Source organism: Haliaeetus albicilla, chromosome 21 (assembly GCF_947461875.1).
Source record: "Haliaeetus albicilla chromosome 21, bHalAlb1.1, whole genome shotgun sequence".
NCBI lineage: Eukaryota > Metazoa > Chordata > Aves > Accipitriformes > Accipitridae > Haliaeetus > Haliaeetus albicilla.
Window position 1 is genome coordinate 4,736,016 of NC_091503.1, and position 21,159 is coordinate 4,757,174.

General features: G+C 42.0%; 1 long non-coding RNA gene across 1 annotated transcript; it reads right to left on the reverse strand.

The window, feature by feature from the left end:
• Positions 1 to 21,141, reverse strand: LOC138690293 (uncharacterized). Its single transcript, XR_011329107.1, has 4 exons — positions 21,004 to 21,141; positions 10,385 to 10,460; positions 8,668 to 8,766; positions 1 to 2,776 (listed from the first exon to the last, which is right to left on the reverse strand). It is a non-coding gene; the product is annotated as an uncharacterized lncRNA (long non-coding RNA).
• Positions 21,142 to 21,159: the final 18 nt, after the last annotated feature.

Sequence of the window (21,159 nt, forward strand, 5' to 3'; positions counted from 1 at the left end):
AACTTACTGGCTGAAGCCCAGTTATTTACAAATCATATGTTTTGCCTGAGCTGTGTTTATTCACAGGGAATTTCCACAGACCAAATTTGTAGGACCTTTTTTTAAAGATTTATTGCACCCGCATTTATTACAAAGTTCACAGACATGACTGCATCCCAACGAGCCATTAATTCATTCAGTACCTCTAGGACGCATGGGCAAGGTGGGGGGAGCCCTGGGGAGGCGGGTGGTCAGGGACGGTCAGGGCTGGTGGTGCCCTCGGGACCGTGACAGTAACCGTGTTTGAAACCAAACAGGTTGTTCTGTTGCAAGTCCCACGTCTTTACTGGTTCTTACTGTTCATGATGATGGTTTCTGTGCATTTCACAAATCCTGCTCCCCGTTCAATAAGCAAAGACTTGTTCAATTGCCCCAACCTTAATACAAAACCTGTGGGGAGCATCTTTGTGCTAAAAACCTTTATATTCTGTGATTTTTTAAAAAGGCTGATGAGTTTTCATTACATGCATGTGATGCTTTGTTCTTGCCTGGCTTACCTGATTTCTGAGTTGCCATTCTTCCACAGCGGTATCACTGAAGTGACTGATTTTAGCTTTTGCAAGCCTGACAAAAGGTTTATTGCACAAAAGCTTTCCCTCTGCATCACCCTCTGGAGAAGCTTTCCTTCCCTACTGACTGCGCTGAAGCAGGTTACCTGCCTTACCCCACAGCACTGCTACCCCTTCTGTCGGACATGTGGATTGTTTTCAGTCAAAGAATTAAATGATCTATTCAGTTAATTCAATCTTACTAAGTAAAAGGAGCCTAAATTAAAGTTCTCTTCTCACCAAAATGAGGCAGTGTGTTTCTTTGCTCACAGCTCCAGGCCTCATTTCATCCAGTGCTCTCTCTAAAATTTGCTCTCAGATTTTTCCCCACGGGGTCTTTGTCCACGGTATACTTCATTTTCAGAGTGGCTTTGCATATGGTCTACATTTCTGGTAAGAATTCCTGTTTCTTTAAACTTACTCCAAAAGAGGAGTTTAACCACTACTTGTGTTTGTTCTCCGGGGCTGCTATTGCACTTGCGAGCTCCACTAACGTTTCACCTAACTAACTTTTGGTAGACAAGATGTTTGGCATTGACATTGTCCAACAAAACCTCAGAGTTCAAGCTCAAGGCGTTACTGGAGAAACAAATATTTATTTCTGTAGTGGGTGACAGCATACAGTCAGACTGCTAGCACAGAGCACAATTTGCTACCACACAAGTTTTGAAGGATACAATGAAAGAAAAGGTTGCTCCAGCCAAAATTGTCACTATCTGTGCAGAGCAAAAAACCCAGATTCCTCACGTTCTTGCCCATCGTAACTCCTTCGCAAGCATGTGCTCAGGTTTCAAAGCCAGTTCCAGGTCATGGTCCTAGCTTTCAAAATAATGAATGGATTCTCTTCAAATGAATACCCAACAACAGGGCTGGACAGTCTTCCTCTTCTTCTGAATCCTGCTTGTAATAAGCCAGCTCTCCCCGTGTGCTGCACCGGGAACTAAGCGTCTGACTGGCAGTTGTGAACTCCGTGAGATGCGAGGTGCTTCAGCGTTAGGTCCTGTTATGCTGAACTACATCTTGCCAGGACAAGCCTAGCCCTTAAGCGTCATAAGCAATGGATCAAATGAATTATTCATGCTCACAGATGAACTTTAGTTATTAACCTCTAGGAGTAATAAATAAATAAAAAGTGAAGAGCCGGCAGATTTTTCTAACAGCTTCATTTATAGCTACTATAACATAAAGGCATTTCAACATTTTCTTTTTATCTAAACAACCTCCCAGTAGGAATGAAGAAAAAACAGCTGGGAGACACTTTCTTGGCTTCGTCAGCCTCCCTCTCTCTTCTGGATCCCAACAGCTTCTTCCATCACTTTGACCTCCTTACACCCTAATTCCCTTGACTGTAGTTTCAGTGCAAGTACTTTTACGGAGTCCTGGATGAGAAAAAAATAACAGCGGTAGTGGTCCCACACAAGAATCACAGACACCATGGATGTGATACCTTCCGTGCTGCTGGGCTGACCACATATCCAAACCAGGAGGCCGATTCCTTGTTTGGGATGTACAAATCCAAAACTGTTACCATGGAGCTGGATTGCCATATGACAGTGCATTTAACCCTCTTAGGGTCTGGCGAAGTGCATTAAGTACATGATGTTATACCTGGTTTCTGACCAGAACCTCTACCTGGGAGATTCTAAGTTTTATTTTCCACATAAGAAAACGGTCTCTATTACAAGATTTTGAAATACAGTTTCACAGAACTCAGCCTTTTTCCCCATGATGCCAAGCCACCTCTTGATTTAACAGCTGGCAGCACTCACATGAAGATGGACAGATTTCTACCTCCCCATATTTTTACCTATTTCCTGAATTCTACTCAGCCCCCCAGGCACTGCCTTGCTCTCCCTTGCTTATGATCCCTAGGCTGTTTCTTCACTCCATCCCTCGTATCATGAAGCGACCTGCTTCCTTCTGGGCCCTCCAGGCAGCACCACTGCTCGTGGCGGCCGGCTCACGTTCCCTACGTGCAGCTTCTGTCACCCTTGGCTGTCTGAGCCTCATCGACCCTTCTTCTCATTTCAGACCGCTGCGGCATTTCTTCCTTGCCGGCATCTTTTAATCTGGCTCTTCTTCTCTTACGTGCAACCTATTAATTTTAATTCTATTTATCAGTTTTTAGAGAAGATACCAACAGAGGAAGTTGTATTGTACAAGAACATTGGTTTATCACATGAAGATATCTGCTGGAAGAAAAACAGAGGAGTGGCAGACAAAAGCTATCAAAAAGCTTAGAATCAGCTAAGGGATAAAGACAGTGGAAAGCATAAGAAAAAGCATAAAAAGCAATGAAAGCTTTTCTCATCTTCTGAATCAAACTGCGAATGTGTTTTCCTTGTCTTCACCCAGGAAGCCTGTTTAAAGACATGTGTTTAAAGGCAGCTTCTCGTTGCAAACCCTGCAGTCGCAGTTTATGCACATGTTCACCTATCAGGTAGTCAGAGCCGTGCAGAACATTGCTACCCCTCTCTGAAGGTCACCACCCCCCGAGCAGAGCCCAGCGGGGGAACCCACGAGGGCACATTTGCTGCCTCGGTGCCGCGTAAACCAGGTTAGTTCAAAACACTTCCCCTAGCAATTTAAACTAGGTCATCCTCGTTTCTACCGAGGCAAACAAGGAACACCCACGCTTTGCTTGCCACTGGCGGTACTACGGAAGGAAAAAGCTTCGGTAAAAGGGCAGCAAACCCCAGCGAGGGCCAGTCATACCTTAAGCCACTGCAGCTGTTCAGTCAGCAAATATAATTCAAAGGCTGCCTTCTCACTTGTGGTGTCAGGCCAGATTAAACAATGCCCATGCTCTATCCCCACCATTTACTGCTCCCTCAGCTGTGGTACGTGCAAAGGGTACATTAGCGCTGTAGCTCGGCACCTCAGAAGTGAGTTTCCAGGTCTCTCCCACTTCTCGCGCTTCAGCTCACGCTGGGGAGCAGTCCCAGAGCGTGCAAACTGCGTGCCCTCCGTAGGAAACGAAGATAAAAAATACGCTGCAGAAACACTCTTGCTGGCTAAAGGGCGATCGGGACGTAGGACGAGATTAGAGCTAGTCTGAAGTACAGCCTCCTGAAGGGCGCCTAGGATGGACAACGGGTCCCCAAAATGATGTTTCACTCTATGGATACGCTCCTATTTCCCTGCACCATTGGCTTGTGTAGCATAGCCGTTCTGTCGCCACGGGTCAGTGCAGCAAACGGGATGGGGGAACTGATCCAAACTTTTTCTTTTGGTTTGAGTTCTGGGGTTTTTTTGTTTTCTTAAAACAAAAACTTGACAGAGAAAAGTTTTGATTTGGACCAGTTCCCTGAGCAGGTTCAGATAAATACCTTGCAAACAAATATTTTTGCAATAGAGAGAGGTGCAACGACAAGGGTGCTCTGCATTGCTGCTAGCATTTATTACTCGTACCAGCTCACAGCTTCAAAGAGCCAGGAGGAAGAACCTTCACAGCCTCTTGCGCTTCAGAGAAAGTTTATACCTTTCAGATATTTAGACTTTATCAGCCTGAGGGTTAATTAATACTGTCCGTGAGTGCCCTTCTGTTAGAAGTTTCTTTCCATGCATCTGCCATGGGAAGAAATATTCTTCCCCTTTGCCCCTAGATTCCTTCCTGTGTTTGAAATCAAGCAATCCCACCATAGCACAGGAGAGCAAAATACTTATTTCGAAGCAGACAGAATTTCCCACAAACTCTGGGTGGACTTAAATGACAATATCACAGTCTTAGTGAGACACTCAGAATGCTGTGAACCTACATGTTATAGAGGCGGATGTTCTTAGGAAGTGTGTTAAAAACTGCATTTAATAATACAAAAAATGAAATTTGGTCATTGTATCCTTTCATAATCACATTTACTACTTAACAAATCTTGCCTGAAATCTTCTCAAAACCTTCTCTGGTATTGCATTGATGTGATCCGTTTGATTTTGGTAGCTTAAATTTTTGCCCAAATACACTTGTTACGCTTTAATATCTTATTCGTGTATAATTTTAGGATGTGTTTGGGTCTCTGTTGAACTATAACTTTATATGTTTGCTTATTTACTGAATGCATTCAAGTGAATAAACATGCTATTTCTTTGGTACAAACAAAAGCAAAGTTCCTGGCTTACATCAGCTTGTTGTCCCGGAATAGAATCAAAGGCTGCTAAGGTAGTTTATGTCCCTATTTAGAAATAGGAAAACCTTTGTTTTGTGTACACAGATACTAAGCACTTCAGCTTGAGATGTTAGAGGAAGCTGGGGAAGTTAGCAAGCCCAGTGCTAGCTATGTTCTTGGCATGCATTCTGCCTGAAGCAATATTTGGTGTTTGTTTTCACTTGCAGCATATGACAATTAGTAGACTGGAAAGACATGGTAGTGATGTTTAGTTCCAGGCTCGTTAAAGGATATATAAGACCGTATCTTCTATTTCCCTTGATTCTTATCCCAACTGCTCTACTGTATACCATTCCCCTAACACCCGTAAAACTGTAGCAATGCTTATTCTTTTCTTTTGCAATGAATTACAGGATTTACACAGGATGCAGCAGCAAACTGTAAACAGAAAATGAAGTAGAGAACAATTCCATAAATACAGTCATTAACATCTGAGTAACAAACACAGCAGCAAACCAGGTATTTTTCAACAACGTGACAGGAGCGAGCCCGCTACTTCCAATGGGCTTTCAAAGGGAAACTGGGAAATAACTTGCGTTTGGATCTTTGCAAAAATCTTTCTCAAAACAGTTAACACCTGTGGGGATGCATCCAAGCAAGTGCACTACCAGGACCTCACGCCTTTTCTGCCCAGCTGATGCAAATAGGTAGAATTCCAGATACAGTGGAACATAGTGACTAGTGACCCTTATTTTATCTTTTTTTTTTTCCCTAACTACTTCAGAATTCCACAACTGGAAATATTTTCTTTGTGTATGTGGGCAGAAGTTTGAATACAACAGTGCGGTATAAGTGGGTTTTGCCCTTCAGTTATTATGTCAGTAATTTTTTCCATTAAGAAAACTACTGAATCTTTGCAAGAGATTTTTACTCAGAAGCATTCCAAAGCCTTCTAGAAAGCCGGCAGCACAGCTAATTCCTTCTGCATCTAGCAAAAATTCTCCTCCAAGTTTAAAAACTTCAAAAGCAAGTGGAAACCTCTTCAGAGAGGAAGCCAAGACCAACGTATTTGTGTGAAAATCCCAGCAGAATCAAGTTAGATGGAGGGAAATCTGGCAGAAGAGCCAGCTGACATCTGGAGGGTGAGCCGAATAGTGGTATTCCTCCTAGTCACAGTTATCAGAGTAAAAACTGCAGGAAATCGAGCCCTTGCTCTGCGCACAGGTGAAGCACTGCCGCTTCTGTTGCTCTACTGAATGCTAATCTGGCAGCATGACTCTGCCTTGGCTGGGAGAAGCAATCTCTAAAGTCTGATCTAGACTAAATTTCGTGGTAACAACAAATCTGGAGGATATTTTGTCCTGACTAAAAATAAAAATGTCTGGTTGAATTCAGAGCAGCCTTTGCTGCTGACTGACCTAAATAAACTTTACTAGTTGAAAGGGATGAGTAGTTCAGCTCTGTAAGTTCATTTAGTGAATCAGCTCTTGTCTAGAAGCGTTGGGAGAAGGTTTCCTCTTATCTTCAGAAAAATAGGTGAATCCCTTCGCGGGGAAAAAGCCAACATTAAAAAAATAAATGTCAAAAGACGAAGCTGAGTGTGTTAAGAACAAAATGTGTGCTAAATTAGGGTTGTATGTTTTGTCTTTCCTGTTATTAATGGCATCCTCAGAGGATACTGACTCACTCGATGACTGAAGTGCTTGTGGTTTGGGACCCATCCTGAGCCACTAATCCTGGAACCAGGGAAGCTCTTCCCTTTTCTTTACATAAGGAAGCTTCCAGATCCAGTTGCCATTTGTTGCAACACTAAGAAACACGGGCAGCAAAGCGCCCAAGTTAGGACTCTCTAAAAGGGACCAAGTTATCATCTCATGAGGTTATCCAGCTACCGGCGAGACTTTCTAACAGGGAACGATCAGGGTTTCGGCAGCCTTCGAGTCCCTTCGCACCAGTCAGACCAAGGACTGGCTTTGCAAGTCGGCACTTCACCCTGTCCCTGCAAGGAGGGATCTGTCAGCCGTGGGCACAGACAGACCTCACCCGTGGTCCGAGAAGCAGAGCTGAGGAGCCTGCCAGCATGGTTTGTTTGCAGCCATCTAGCCTGCCTTCAGATTCTGTCTCTGATGTAAATTCCTGCCCCTTCTCTTTGCACAATGCTAACACACTTGCTGTTGTTTTTCTTCTGTTCCCGGGAAGTGATCGGTGAAAGGGCTGCACATTTTAGGCTCAGTGCTGTGTTTACACTCGAGTGTTTTAGCTTGATTAGAAATTCAACTCTTCTTATTACTCAGGTGGCAGGATTACTGCCGTGGAAAGCACCTGCCTTTAGGGAAAGGAGATAAATAATTCAAACCTTATACTGAAAGTCACCTTCTTCTGCCACTGTGCTTGATGTTTACTGGGACCTTCTAGCAGTCACAATCGTTGCAACGTCTCCACTGTGTGACACTGACGCTGCTGAAATGGGGTAGCAGTTGTAAGGCCTCTTCTGCCTTCATGCTGCACTAAGGATGTGGCATGTAGGAAACGGACCTTCCCAACAGTGAGATGATAAAGAGTTCTCCTTGTCAGAGTACTTGTCAGAATTGTCATTTTATGTTTTCCCAATACATGGCCTGACCTCAGCAAGATAGTGATCTGGCTTTAAAAGCGTAACTAATTGTACAGAAAAAGTATGCATTTTTCAATTTTAATTCTGTAGCAACATTTAGTAATTCTTAATACTCTAAGTGATTTTAAAAGGACCCAAGTTGAAGAAACTTTGAAAAGGTTTCCATATTTAGATGTAAAATGTTAATTGTCTGAAAAGTCTGAGCAGGGTTCTGTTGAGCAAATTAGTTATGCATGCAGTGAAAAGATGGCCTCAAGATGCTCCCAAGCTAGGAACCTGGTGAAGCACTCCTAGGGTTTTCTTCTCATTCCTCACATGCTCACCTCCGCCTCTTTGTTACTTTTGCTACTACATACCTTTGGTTTCCAAATTATTGCCCTGCGAGTGGGTCTTCGGAACTCCCTGGAGCCCTTGCTAAGGCAGGGAGTCCTGTGCGTACGCAACAGCAGGCAGTCCGGGCAGCGGTTCACAGACTCACACTTCACACTACACGTCTGGCTTGGCATGATGTCTCAGCTGCGTGAAGATCAGCTTGTGCTTAAGTCTTCACTGAACTGGATCGAGTGACAGTAATCTTGCCTAAGGTGGCCCTTAGAACACCTAACTACCGTTTAGCAATAAAACCCAGGAACCTGAAGTGATGTGTGAGCAATTTAAAATGTTAATTTTCAAATCTTTCCTTTTTTAAATGTTTACAGTAGATAACAACGTTTATGAAATACACCCAATGCTATTTTTATCTAACTGGAAGTTACTCCCGCAGTCTTGCTAGAAATGTGCTGGGATTTACAGCTGTGTAACTGAGAGACAAATTACGGTCAAACAGTTGGACTGCACTCTGAACAGCGATGCAGTGGGAAAGTAGCTCCAATTTCAGCCGAGTAGCTGCTGCTGAAGCCTCAGTCTGCAACTGCTCGTTAGTGCACGCTGCTTCACGAGCAGGGCAAATCCATAAATCCTTTCACTTCTGGCTAAGCCATGCCTATCCTCTGTGCTGCAGTGTGGAGCCCCTGAAGAGGAAGGTTTTGTGCTACACTCTGGGTCCCGTGGTGTTCTTCTGCACCTACCTGAGCTCTGAGAGCTGCTCCCTAACCCGTGCAATGTGACAGTGAGGTGCCACCGCAAAGTGCAATGCTGTGCTGGCCCAGCAAGGGAGTGGGTCGGTCTGTAAGAGCATAAATTCGCTGTAAGGCTTCCCAGTTCATACATACCAAGAGTGTTTTCTAATTAAGAGGTCTCTACTGCTTTAAAACTGCCAGTCAAAATGGTTTCTTTTTGGTTTTGGGGGAATGGGAGATTTTGTTTTCTGAGTGACCTTAAATTACCCAGACTATACAATGGATGGCATGATCAGGACACTCACAGTGACCACTTCTTCCTCTGTAGTCCTCCCCCAGCATCTTTTGTCCAAACTACATCAGATCCATTCATGAAGTTTTCTTCTTCCAGTCTTACACTATTCCTAAAAAATTCACAAAGGCAGAATTGATATTCCAAAAAATAATGCCAGCAGGAAACAGAATGGAGACTGAGGCATTCTCATCTTGAGAAACAGGCCAACAAAGAGAATATTGTCTTCATTTTGTAAAAGTTTATTGTCAAATTGCTTTGACCTCAGCTTTAGACTTATCTATATGTTGCTCTGTAGCAAAATTTGAAATGCTGACAGAATGGCATCAGTGCTCACAGTACAGTAATCTCATGACATCTTTTGCAGTTGGTCTTTATGCTCACCATGATAAAACAGCAGCCCAAAAGGGCGCATTATGTCTAATTAGCCTGACTCAAACTTGGACGTTATGCAATGGAGAAATACAAACCAGCAAATGTTTTCTTGACTCAACTGCTGGCAGTATTCAGCTTTTGAAATCTTTCAAAATGAAGTATTTAGGAAGATTTTTCACTTAACAAGGTGCAACCCAGCTTCTAAATACAATCCAGTTTTTGCTTGGAAGCCTGCCACGAAGGGTCAGTACTGAATATTCCTGATAGTAGCACATAAGTACACTTGTAGCTTGTGAAGCAGCTGGCATTTCTTTAGAGAGCTGTGCTTTGTCAGGAGCTTCACAGTCTACAGAGATGGCAACGAGACTGAGATCTGCAGACATGAATAGGTCATCCAAGTAGCGACGGTCAAAGAACATCAGATTTTTAAAGTCTGTAAGTACAGACTTTATACAAAATCAGCAAATGGTCTCTTTCTGCTAAACTAGGGTGAAATGAAGAAAACACTGCCAATATAGAAATTCTGAAACAGCCCTTAAACATTCACATCTCAAAACTGGTATCACCATACTTATACCTAATGACTTGGAGACCAAATAATTGTGAAGGTAAACTATGTTTTAAAAGATCTCTCAAAATCAATAGCTTTAGGTACTTTGGTTACGCAGCGATGGAAAATGTGCACTTCAGAGCTGCTTCCTGTGCTGATACTTGTGCAGTGAGAATGGGGGAACTGATCTCTGAATAAGACTTTTGATGATCATCTAATTTACTTAAACAGAAAAGTGATCAGGTACAATGGGGACCTAGTTTTCTTTCACTTACACTTTTTTCCCCGACGATAAATCCATTCAGTTAAAGAAGTCATAAAAATAAAAGACAGAAGCAAACTGGATTCAATTTATTAAAGATCAAAACTGAGATTGGGAGAAACACCACTGTATAGAAAAGCTACGAGATGAACCTAATAAAAAATTCTGTGGTAGTTCATAATCTTGCAACATATCTAATGACAACGTCCTGGGGGACAGGGCAGAATGAACATAGCTCTTTACATAGGACAGCACGATAGAGAAGCTATCAGATTTTCATTAGAAAGCAGAGTTTTTTCATTTCTACTGGATTTATTATAGTAGTTATTAAGGTCAATAAAGCACACCATTGACTCCAGGGAAGATGTCAAGAGATACAGCAAACAAGCCGTTATTGATTGGGCTCAGGGACAATGAAATACCCACTGACCCATTCCCAGATCAGTTATTTACTGCTTTTGGTTATTGCTAGGTGACAGCTAGCATGACAGATGTCCTTTATGTTTGTTATATATAAATACTCTAGTTTGCTGGAATACATACCTTTGTGATGCTTCAGAATCTCACGACGCACGGATGAGCTGCAACAATCTATGCAATGAGATGCACAGATATAGATCTGCAAAAAAAAATTAGACACTCTTGTTTAGCACAGAATGATCTTAAGAAATGATACTCACCATGTATGTTTACATGTGCACCTAACATCTAAATACGAGTTTTCATCTTCCCCATATATTATGAAAATTAATGGATGCCAGTACCTTGTCCAATTATAAACAATGTCATGATTTTTATTTTACATTTTGAATGGTGCTCTTATAGTTTACAGTACCTTTGAAAGCCCTTGACATATTTATATCATGCATGAATTACAACCAGCTGTGAATTACAGGGTTGCCGTTCTATCAAAAGCTTCAGGTAATGTCATAAACCACAGGAGAGAAGCCTGATTCACTAAAATCCCAATGGAATTACAGATCTGTTAACTTCCACCTTACTTGCAATTTTACATACAAGCTCTACGTGAGGAGATATCGGTACATATACACCTCCTTGCCCAGATTCCCTTCTCTCAACTCATCCTGCTTCATCATTCCCTCCTTTTTGTGACTCCTCACATCCCTTCATACTGGGCCATATTGCTTTGAGTGGCAACTATAATAATTGGCTCAGCTGCAATTTTAAGGCTCATGACTCCTAATTTCTGTCTGTTCTATTTTACATTATCACTGAACTGCCGCCTGCGGAAAAGTCAGCAAAAGCAAACGTGGGACAATTCATGATACACACAAGTTTACAGGCCAGCGAACTGGCTTAACCCGACAGTGGAAGTGTCTGTGCTAACCTTCCGGGTGGAGAAATGGTGTATCTGGGATGTGGTGTAACGCCTGTCCTGACACTCGTTTATACTGATGCAGATTCCCAGGAGGCACTGGCAGTCTGTCCCACCTTGGCCACCACAACCCCGGGAGAAAGGATTTCTGCCTTCTTTAAAGGCGGAGGCAAGCCAGCTCATTCGGAAATCTAGTCCTTCTGATGATCCACTTTGCACTTTCCTGCCCAGTTTGTACTGCATGGCACAGTACAGAAGGGAATTGTTCTTCTCAGCAAGGATATATCAGAGTAACCACACACACGGCTCCTTCCATTTCTAACATGGAAAGAAAAGGTATTTAACATAGTATTTTTTTTCACATAGAGTCAGGGGACCTGGAAGCCAAGGGGAAGGACCAGTTACGTGTTAGTGGCCAGTATGCCAGTGGGTGCAGCCCAGTGCCAGCGAGTCACCGGGGCAGCAGGACTCCCACCGCCAGCCAGCCAAACAATTTCCAAGCACACCACGCTCCGCACGTCTTGTCAGCGTGACTCAGTCGTATTGTTTAATGCCTGCCCACACTTTAATGAAACGTCAACAAAAAAAGATAGAGTTTACGTAATTTACACCTGGATGAGCTACACCTCATCTTGTCTTCCCAATGCTCACAATTTAAGATTTTTGTAGCTTTCTGAAAATGTTGAAGATCAAGCCGCATCGAAAAGTTTGAGTAAATCTAATAGCTAGCAAGGGTTAAATAAATCTAATAGCTAGCAATGAAACCCCAGAATCCAGGGCTGCAAAAGCCAGGACTTGCAGAATTTGGCACTTGAGAACAGATTGTACAGGTGCAGAACTACAACAGCTGTGTATGATCATAGCCAAGGAACAAATTAAAATTGCTCTTGAAATTCCCTTGCAATTAGTGCAGGGGCACTGCACATCATCAAAGTCCATGCTCGCAAGTCCAGGATTTCACAAAGTGAAATGAATGCTCATGACACTGGCTCTGTTTTGGTGTGATTAGCAGTAATTAAACAGCAGGGAAAGTCTCTGCAGACCAGAAGATCTCAGACCCCATTTTGAGGTCTGATGTTGAAAAGCATTTCAAAGAACCTACAGGCCACCTTCCATTTTAAAATGGAAGCCATATCTGCCTGATTTACAATTTTAACCTTTCATAGAAAGCACTTATTCAGACTGTAAACATCCATTGAACAAACAGCTTGTTGGACATATGACCTTAGTCCAAGCGGATTAGCAAACTCAGATAATTTCCCCGTAGCGATAGTATGCCTTTTTCACCACCAGCTCATCTACAGATGATTTTTTAGGAGAAAGAGCACAAACTGGCATAAGAGAATAACCTAATTTCAGTGAATTAGTTCCTCTGGAGTGTAACTGCTCAGAGGAAAATAAATCAATACAAAAAAGCCATATTAATTTTTAATCTTTGATTTGATTTTTCAGAGTAAACATACATTCAGTGCTAAGCACATGAACAGTCCCCTTTACGTCAATGGAAAATTTCACAAAAGTGAATCATGGTCCAATTTATGTCAAGCCTTTACAACAATGCAGAAAAGTGGGGTTTTTTGAAGGTTTGGGGTTTTCTGAAGATTCAGGTTTTTTGAAAGGATGTCTTTGATGTATCAGATACAAAACCCAGACTCACTTATTGTTAAAATAACCAACTAAAGTCAAATCAGAAAATGCAATAATAAAGCTCCTACTGAGATGGCTGAGTGCTATATTGACTTTGTTTTTTCTTTAATACTAATCATATTTCTCCAAGAGAAGAAATTGGTGGTAAAAAATGTGGAAACTGCATCTATCAAAAAGCACTGTACACTGGCATAGACAAGGCAAAACCCGTCTGAGTAGCCACTGTGTCAGGACGGTGTGTTAAACAGAAATTACGGTAACATTTTAAAATGTGCGTGTTGGAAAAAAATCTGTCAGCCTTCTTCCCACTTACTGCCTTCTATTTCAGGCATTGCTAAGATGTGTAAAATATATATGAATAACAAACATGATCTTCAGGCCATAAAAATCTGGAGTGGAAGATAATTCAGTTGTTCATTGTGTGCAGTTCATACTTTAAGTTTTCTATGACACTGCAGAGACTTATGCCCATGCTTAACGTTCTACATTGTTCATAATATCATCTACATGTCTAATGGAGCATAATGCATGCATTTTTATGAGGATCAGCGACCTACCATGCTTTTTGAACTGCCTAACCCTAACAGTGCATCCGCATCACCAAAACGATGTATGCCTATGCAATGCGGGAAGCGGAGACCTGAATTCTGCACGCGAGTTTGCCAGTGATTTTCCTCCCGACCTTGGGCAACTCCCTAAGAAGGTCTGCCGGCACGCTGCCAGACACACTTGACTCCCACGGGGACTTAGTAAGATGTGTGGGAGGATTAAGGCCTTCAATGCTGCGTCCCTGCATCCATTTACATAGTTGGATCCTCAAAGGAAAGATTACCTTGTTTGCAAAGGTGTCCCTGACAAACCTAAAGACCTAAAATTTTAGCTGATACTCTTTCCTGCAACTCATCCTAAGCAAAGACAAGACAGAGAAAAACAACTTCCTTCACTGACAGGCCCTAATCCTTTACTGAATCTTCTTGATGGACCAAGCCTCCCAATGCAGCTGCTTTCTGCAGCACCGGCTCCTCATCCGTGGTGAGAACAGCTGGGAAACTGTTGCATGAAAAAAAAGATGGGGAGAATTATCTTTGGGACCTTTCACTTTAGGACGTAGTTCTGTTTGCAGTTTTAAAGTCTTGAAGCTTACGTACATACAGATGCCATATCAAAATGAACAAACCAGTCTGCAGAGCAAAGCACGGAGCCGACAGGAAATGCCTTAAGGTAACCCCGGCAACCTTAATTTTCTCCATTTGTGCAGTCTTTAATTTTGTCATCACACAGTAATGACTCTCCTTCAGCAGACTTCCCTGCCAGATGTTTATAGCAGCACAAGCAACCACCAAGTTTAAGGTATCTAGCCGGTCTGTGCTGGAAAAATAACAAAAAACCCAGTTGTAAAGCCCACATGGAAATGTACTGATCTTTCAGCTCTGAGAAAAACCCCATAGTTCCTATGCACTCAGTTTTCACTTGTAAGGTGGGAAAAACTGAGGGAAAGGAAGCACAAAAACCTCTGTGAACAGTCCATCCTATGTAGAAATAATACTTCTCGGATGTTGACACAAGTTTATCCAACTTCTCAATACATCTAAAAGCAGCTATGTTGTTAGAAAACCAATCCTGACCACTACCAAGCTCTGTCTCTCAAGGTTTCCTAGCCATCAAGTTTATTTTTCAAACAAGAGCTTGTTCACTTAACTGGGAAAAAAAAAATCATTATATTAAAATTTTATTTTTAATACACAACAAAATGTTTTTCAATAGATAACATTTTCAAAGACAAATCAAATTTCTTTATGAAGTCCCTTTTGGGAGAAATTGTTCCCCTGGAACTCTCACAAATGTGGAGGCAACAGAGGAACAGTTACTGTTATACTGTTTGTATAGTCGCTGTTTATAGCAAACACCGTTGCTGATTTTGTGATTTCTTAGAGAGACTGCAGCTGGAAATGCAGTAAGGTTGTTCCCCCCACCCCCACTGGATTAGCTACGCTAGGATTTTGTGTTGAGGAGACTAGCAACTGGAGTTTTCCCCAGTACTAAAACTATAAATAATAATCCCGTCTTCTTCTCTATAGCCAGTGGAGCTAGTAATCAGGCTAAGAGCTTCTAGAGCAATTGAGGAATATCTGCATTAGTGTTTATGAAATATTAAGTACTAAAGAGCCAATCGGCTACTAATTTATCCAAGATAAATACTTCCACATGAAACAAAAGTAAAGATGGTACAGAGGAAAAAAAAAGTTTACCCATGCTGTCTAAATTGTAGCATTTGCTGCATGCTGGCTGAGTAACCAGCCACTTCATTATTTATTTGTGAATACAAGGGTTCTACATGTGTCAAATTCACTATTTTTCAGTTGTAGGTGGACCAAAGTTGTAAAGCAGAAATTTGTGTTTAACTCAAAAGGCAGTAGGAGGCTGTGATCTATTATTGTTGAAGCAAGCAAAAGGACTGCCTTTGAAAAATGAGTCTGGGGTATCCACTGTAGAAAGAAAATACAAAAGTACACAAGCAAGAGTAATAAGCAAAATAGAAAAGATGAAGTAATAATAAATCAAGCATAGGAGTCACCTAAGAACCTTGCAAGCTGATGTGCAACGATGGCCACATCTGGAAAATTCCTCTGAATTTCAATCTCTGGACTTGAAGGCTCAGAAAAACGAGGCAAGCAGATCACAGGCATCCATTAATAATCCCCCATGTCTCTTCTGGGGTCAGTTATCCCTTGCAACAGATCTCATGTTAAAATTTAGCATGTTGGCCTCAAAACTAAAATCAGGTTATTAATCACAGAGTTTGAGAAGTATTTATGACAATCTCTTTTCCCTATTTTATCTCCCATTACAAGAGGATCCAAAGGCTTTTATACCCGAGGGCAAATACAGTCTTGCTGCTTTGAAATAAGAATTTCAGTGTGGAGTTTAAAATCAACTGAAAACATCAGTCCAGTCCAAAGATAATCCACCCATTTAATTAAAACTACAGGACAGGGGTCACACCTCACCTGACACTGAAAATTTGGTTGGTTGGTTTGCACGTCTGCAATGTTTGTTTCTAAGTTTTCCAGTAAGGCAGGGAGGACAAAGGTCTCCCTCAACTCTCTGCCTCTACTTTTTCTTCTTTAAAATTATGATAGCAAAGCGAAAGCGTCTTGTCAGGTTCCCCCAGGGTGGGTCTGCCACCGCTCACAGAGGCGGTGTTTGTTTCCCCTGCCCCACTGCGTTTCCCCGGGGGGATCCCAGATGTGGAACCCGCAGAGCTTGCAGAAGAAGGTGCCCTACGGAGACTGCTGGGCAGCTCCTAGATGGTCTCCTTGCCAAAGAGCCCTCCCACCAAGCCAAAGATGTGGCCCCGTCTCCCGGCGGGCCTCGGCACAAGCAACGGCCAGCACGTGGCTGTGCGTGACTCGCACGCCGGGCAGGGAGGAAGGCTGCGACGCAGACCCCGGCGCAGAGAGCAAATCGCCTGCCTTCCCCTGGCCACCGGCTCCACGGGTGGACTCTGGACTTGACCTGGCGTGGGCATCCTCATGCTCTAACTACATCTCCAAAGGGATCAGACCTACCTTTGAAATATGATATACAATTCTTGGAAGAATGCCTTATCAGGATTCCTCTAGAAGCCAGATATCACCTCCACTGGCAGGCACTACTTCAGCAAGAAGCCAGAGTACTCTACTAGTACTTCTGGTAGTTTCTGTTAAGTGCAAAGAAGTGCTAGGGGCTCGGCATTAAATATAAACAAATGAGCAAACAAACAGATTTTGCCCACAGCCACCTAAAAGCATAGCTACTCTACTTCTGAGGTCTGCTCAGGAAGATGCAGAGTGTTGGATCCAGCTGACTCGATCCATGCCTAGGAGCAGAATGAGGTGGGGGGAGGTTGCGTGTCTTCTATCCCCCCAGCTGTTCTTCCAAGCACTGAGGAGCAGCAGGGGACCTCCTACAGCGATGTGAAAAAAAATGCGCATTTGAGACAAAGGCAAGATCCAGGCATGTTGTAACCAAAAGGTTTAAAATAGAGATTCACTTCAATAGTTCTAGTCACAGGATTAGAAACTTGTAAGAAGCTTCAAAAAAAATTTCGTTGGACAAAATGCTTTTTCTAAAGCATACACTAAAGAAAAAAGTATAGTGTATTTAATTATATTTTCAGTCCAGAATAAAGTGTCAGTGGAAACGAGGAAGACATGTGCCAAAAGAACCAACAGTTTGGTGGTTAAGGCAGCTCATCTGCTGTGTGGGATAATAAAGTCCAGATCCTGCTTTATATTAGGGAATGTGATTTTCTTTTTATTAATTTAATTGTTTTCTTATTCATGCCAGGAGCAAATTTAAATTTACTTTTGGGAGGTCAAAATTCACTTCATGTTCTTGCAAATGGGCTGAATTATTTATAGTGCATAATGTTAGTAAAAAGATTAGTAAAAAAAGCTTTTTGGGGGGATAATCTACATTTGTATTAGCTAACCAACTTTGGGTTTGATCTATTTGGAAATTGATCAATTCAGAAACAATAAGAAATTATTTACTAACAATTAATAATTCTGCCCACATTTTTCCAGGGCTTTAAGTGCTTGGATAACATTCACCGGATACCAAATGGCAAAAAAGAACATGGGAAAGTGAATTACCTTCCCCATCAAATTTACATCTATATGCATAACCAGCATTTGTGTTTCTGCATTCTTCTCATTTCCCCATGAGAATGCACTAATCCTACTATTCCCAGTCAGGTAAACACTTTTTTTCCTTTCTTTGTTGTGAAAATAGCAACAGGATTTGGCCCACGGGGAAATAAAACTGTAGCAATACTTCAGATATCTTATGCATTGTGTCATTAATGTATTTTGATAAATAGCTTTGATAACAGAGCTCCCATCCCCACTGCTCCTTCAGCTTCTTGATATGAGCTTGTTCTCCAGGTCAGCAATTCAACTCATCAGTGCTATGCAGTCTTCATTAACCTTGGTGTTATATTCACTTGTTGGTATTTTCATACCTCTTACATTTCTTAAAGACTTCTCCAAACTTAAATTAAAGCTTAATGGTACTATAAAGCACTTAAATTGGTTTACAACTAACGTAATGGAGTTCTGCTTGTAAGAATAAGGTGATTTTCGGTGGTATGACATACAAGCCAAGCTGACATTCCCAGCTAACATAGGTTAAACACCACACCTCAGCATGTTACAGAACAGCTTCGATACAAACTCTCCCTAAAATAAGCTAGCATTTTAAATTAAGTGTAACCCAACAGCTTGAAGGCAGGGGCTGAAAGAGCCAGTGCTCATCCCCATTCCTGCAGGCCCCACTGGAAGCACGAGGACTTAAACCCCAGCGGGGAGCCAGCGCGGACACCTGTGGGAGCCCAGTACCTGTGCCCGGGTGTGCACTGCGAGAACGCACTCTGAGCGGTGGGAAATATTGATATAACCACATCCCCAGGGCTCTCCGTCTGGGCTAATTTACATGGGCTTCCCAGTGCCTAGCATCAGTTCACTTACCTCTACATCTCTAGCCATATCTCTGTATAAAACCCTTTTAAATTCAAAACCCTTTTCATTCAAAACCCTTTTAATTCAAATGCAAGAAAAACTCTTTTAACTCAAAAGCAAGAAAAACCCTTTTAATTCAAAACCGAGTGTAGCACAAGCTTGGTTAGAGCTGGTGATGTATTCAAGGAGATTTAGGGTTGGTTTTTATTTTCAGTTTATAAAACATACTGAAAACGATTTGTATACACAGGTACCTGGAACTCTACAGTATTTTGGAAATAAACCACTCATGGATAAGAACCTATAAAGTCTAAAGGTGGTAATTTTCTAGGGCATCTTTTATGCAAGGATCTCAAAGCCCTTTCCTAACATTAAATATCCTTAAACACTCCATGTGCTATTCCCATTTTAAGGAAAAAGTGACACACAAAGAGGTTGAATAATTTGGCAAAAAGGGACACATAACCCAGACATCCTGGACTCATGCCTTAGTCAGAGAACAATTCTATTGGGACTGGGTATTCAGCCTGCCATGCTAAAATTAGCTAATTAATAGGATTATGAAGAGAGAGACTTAATATTCCAGTAAGACCTGTAAGATGGGTATAGTTTCTAATACTTGAGAGAGTGTCTGTGTTGTGATAGCATACGAAGGAGAATACATTCACCACTGACCAATATGTTACCATTCACGCGCACACACACACAAAAAAGAGTAATTTGTTTTTGTAAATGGCGAACACATGGACAATAAGTAAAAAGAAAAATCATAAACATTAATCACCAGGGAACCAGAAGACCTCAGGCAATCCACCTCCCAAAATTTAAGCCTTCATAGCAACATATGTTTTTTTAAAAGGTAAGTTGAATTTTCAAATGCGCCTATGTTGGATAAATAAACAATAATAGCAAATGGTATCTCATGAGAGATTTATAATAATAGAGATTTACAGCAATACTGAACATGTAAGTTTAGTAATTAAGTGAACAGAAAGTGTTCAAATTTAAAAACCAGAGTGTTATTTAAAAACCCAACAGGTAGCTAACCCATTATGTAAGTTAGGAAAGGTTTGCTTCTGTAAATTCAGAGACTAATTTTCAAAGAAGATTCAAAGGTAACAGCAGGTCAAAATACAGCTTAACCATATCTAGGAAGGTATCTCTTATTTTATTTTGTTATTAACAATGTAAAATTACCCTAACCTACACAAAATATTGTTATTCTGATAAGGTAACTAGACATATTTACTGATAAAATCAATTATCTCCTTGCATAAAGGAGTTTATTAGTAGATTAGCAATCAAACTGGCTCTGACTTCTGCCTCTGGAAAGCCTCTCTCTGTTTCTCAGTTCTCTTTGGCAGTGACTTCTAGACATTTTATTTTCTTTTGGCATAAGTGAAATTAAACTGAACATAGCCTTCTTATGATTACTTTTCATATATACTAAAGGAAGTTGCTCTCCATACTGTCATATTCTGCTCTCCGTATTATCATATTCTTCTATCTCTTAAGGTTATCCTGATGTACTTAAGAAATTATGTACTTAAGCCACCTTAAAAAGGGCACCAAAGTTCTTGTCAAACAAGATACCCTCTGTATAACCAATGCATGCCTTGCTAACGACTGTGCCGCTGAAGAAGAACGAACAGACTGATAAGAAGGGAACATCCCACCCCAGGAGCCGCCCAAAAGTTGAATAATTGCTAATAGGCATGAAGTCAGCAAAGATCTTTGGTAACTGGAGTAAAGATAAAGGCGGCAGGGGGAGATCATGACCACCGACTCAATTCCAGACCGAAAAGACTTACCCGCCCCACTCTCCTTGAGCATGCGCTGTAGAATAAAAGAACACTGTACCTTTCATTTGAAGCGGGGAAAACTTTAGCCCAATAGAAACTGTGGTAGATAAGCGACTACCAGTAATAGTTTTGGAGAAGAACTTTGGAAATTAAGTATCTATAACTGAACTGTATAAACTGCTTGCCCGTTTAGGTACGAGGGGTGCTAGCTTTGGGGATTACGACCTAGCCCCCATCTTTGTGCAAACATGAATTGGAATAAAATACCTCTGCTTGATGCGTATATCGGCGTTTCTCACACCGGGTAAACCATCCCACTTTTGGGACAACAGTCCTATGCTAGTTCCTGTATCTCCTTGTGCTAGGTACAGTTAAGTGTAAAGGACTGAAGAGTAAACAACAGGTCTACATGAAGGTCTAAAGCAACAAAGTGTTTCAAGTTATCCTGAATCCAACAAAATTAAAGGATGGGGATATATCTGCATCTCTTGAAACGTTCTGATCGCCAAACAGTGTACTTTCATTACTTTCAACAGAGGTGACCGCGCAGTCAGACTTGAATATTGCCTGTGACAAGGTTTAAGCGGCTCGTCAGGAACTTTAAGGTTGTTTTCCTTTGGCGAAGTTTGCCTGGAATGAGTCTGCTGGGCTGTCGCCGTGACCGATTCCCTTAAAAAGTAATCTATTTTTCGCCCGCACCCTGGGCAAACCTCCGTTAAAATTAGGAGGTAGGTTCGATGAATCTCAGGTCTGTATTTTGAGGGAATTTCGGCTGCTGTTAGCCCCGAGGGTCCTTTTACTTCGTCAAAACGGAGCGAACAGGCAGCGGGGGCGCAAAGGGCCGAGGCAAGGACGTTTAACGTTGGCTCTGCCGACCTGCTCGGGCTGGCCCGGCGCTTGGGAGGCAAGCAGCGGGGCCGGGTCGGTCGCCCCTCATCCTCCCACGGTCACCGTGACAACGGCAGCCGTCCGTGGCAGCCCGCAAAGCTACGACTAACGACCCCCGCCCCCCCGGTGAGGGTGAGGAGGAGG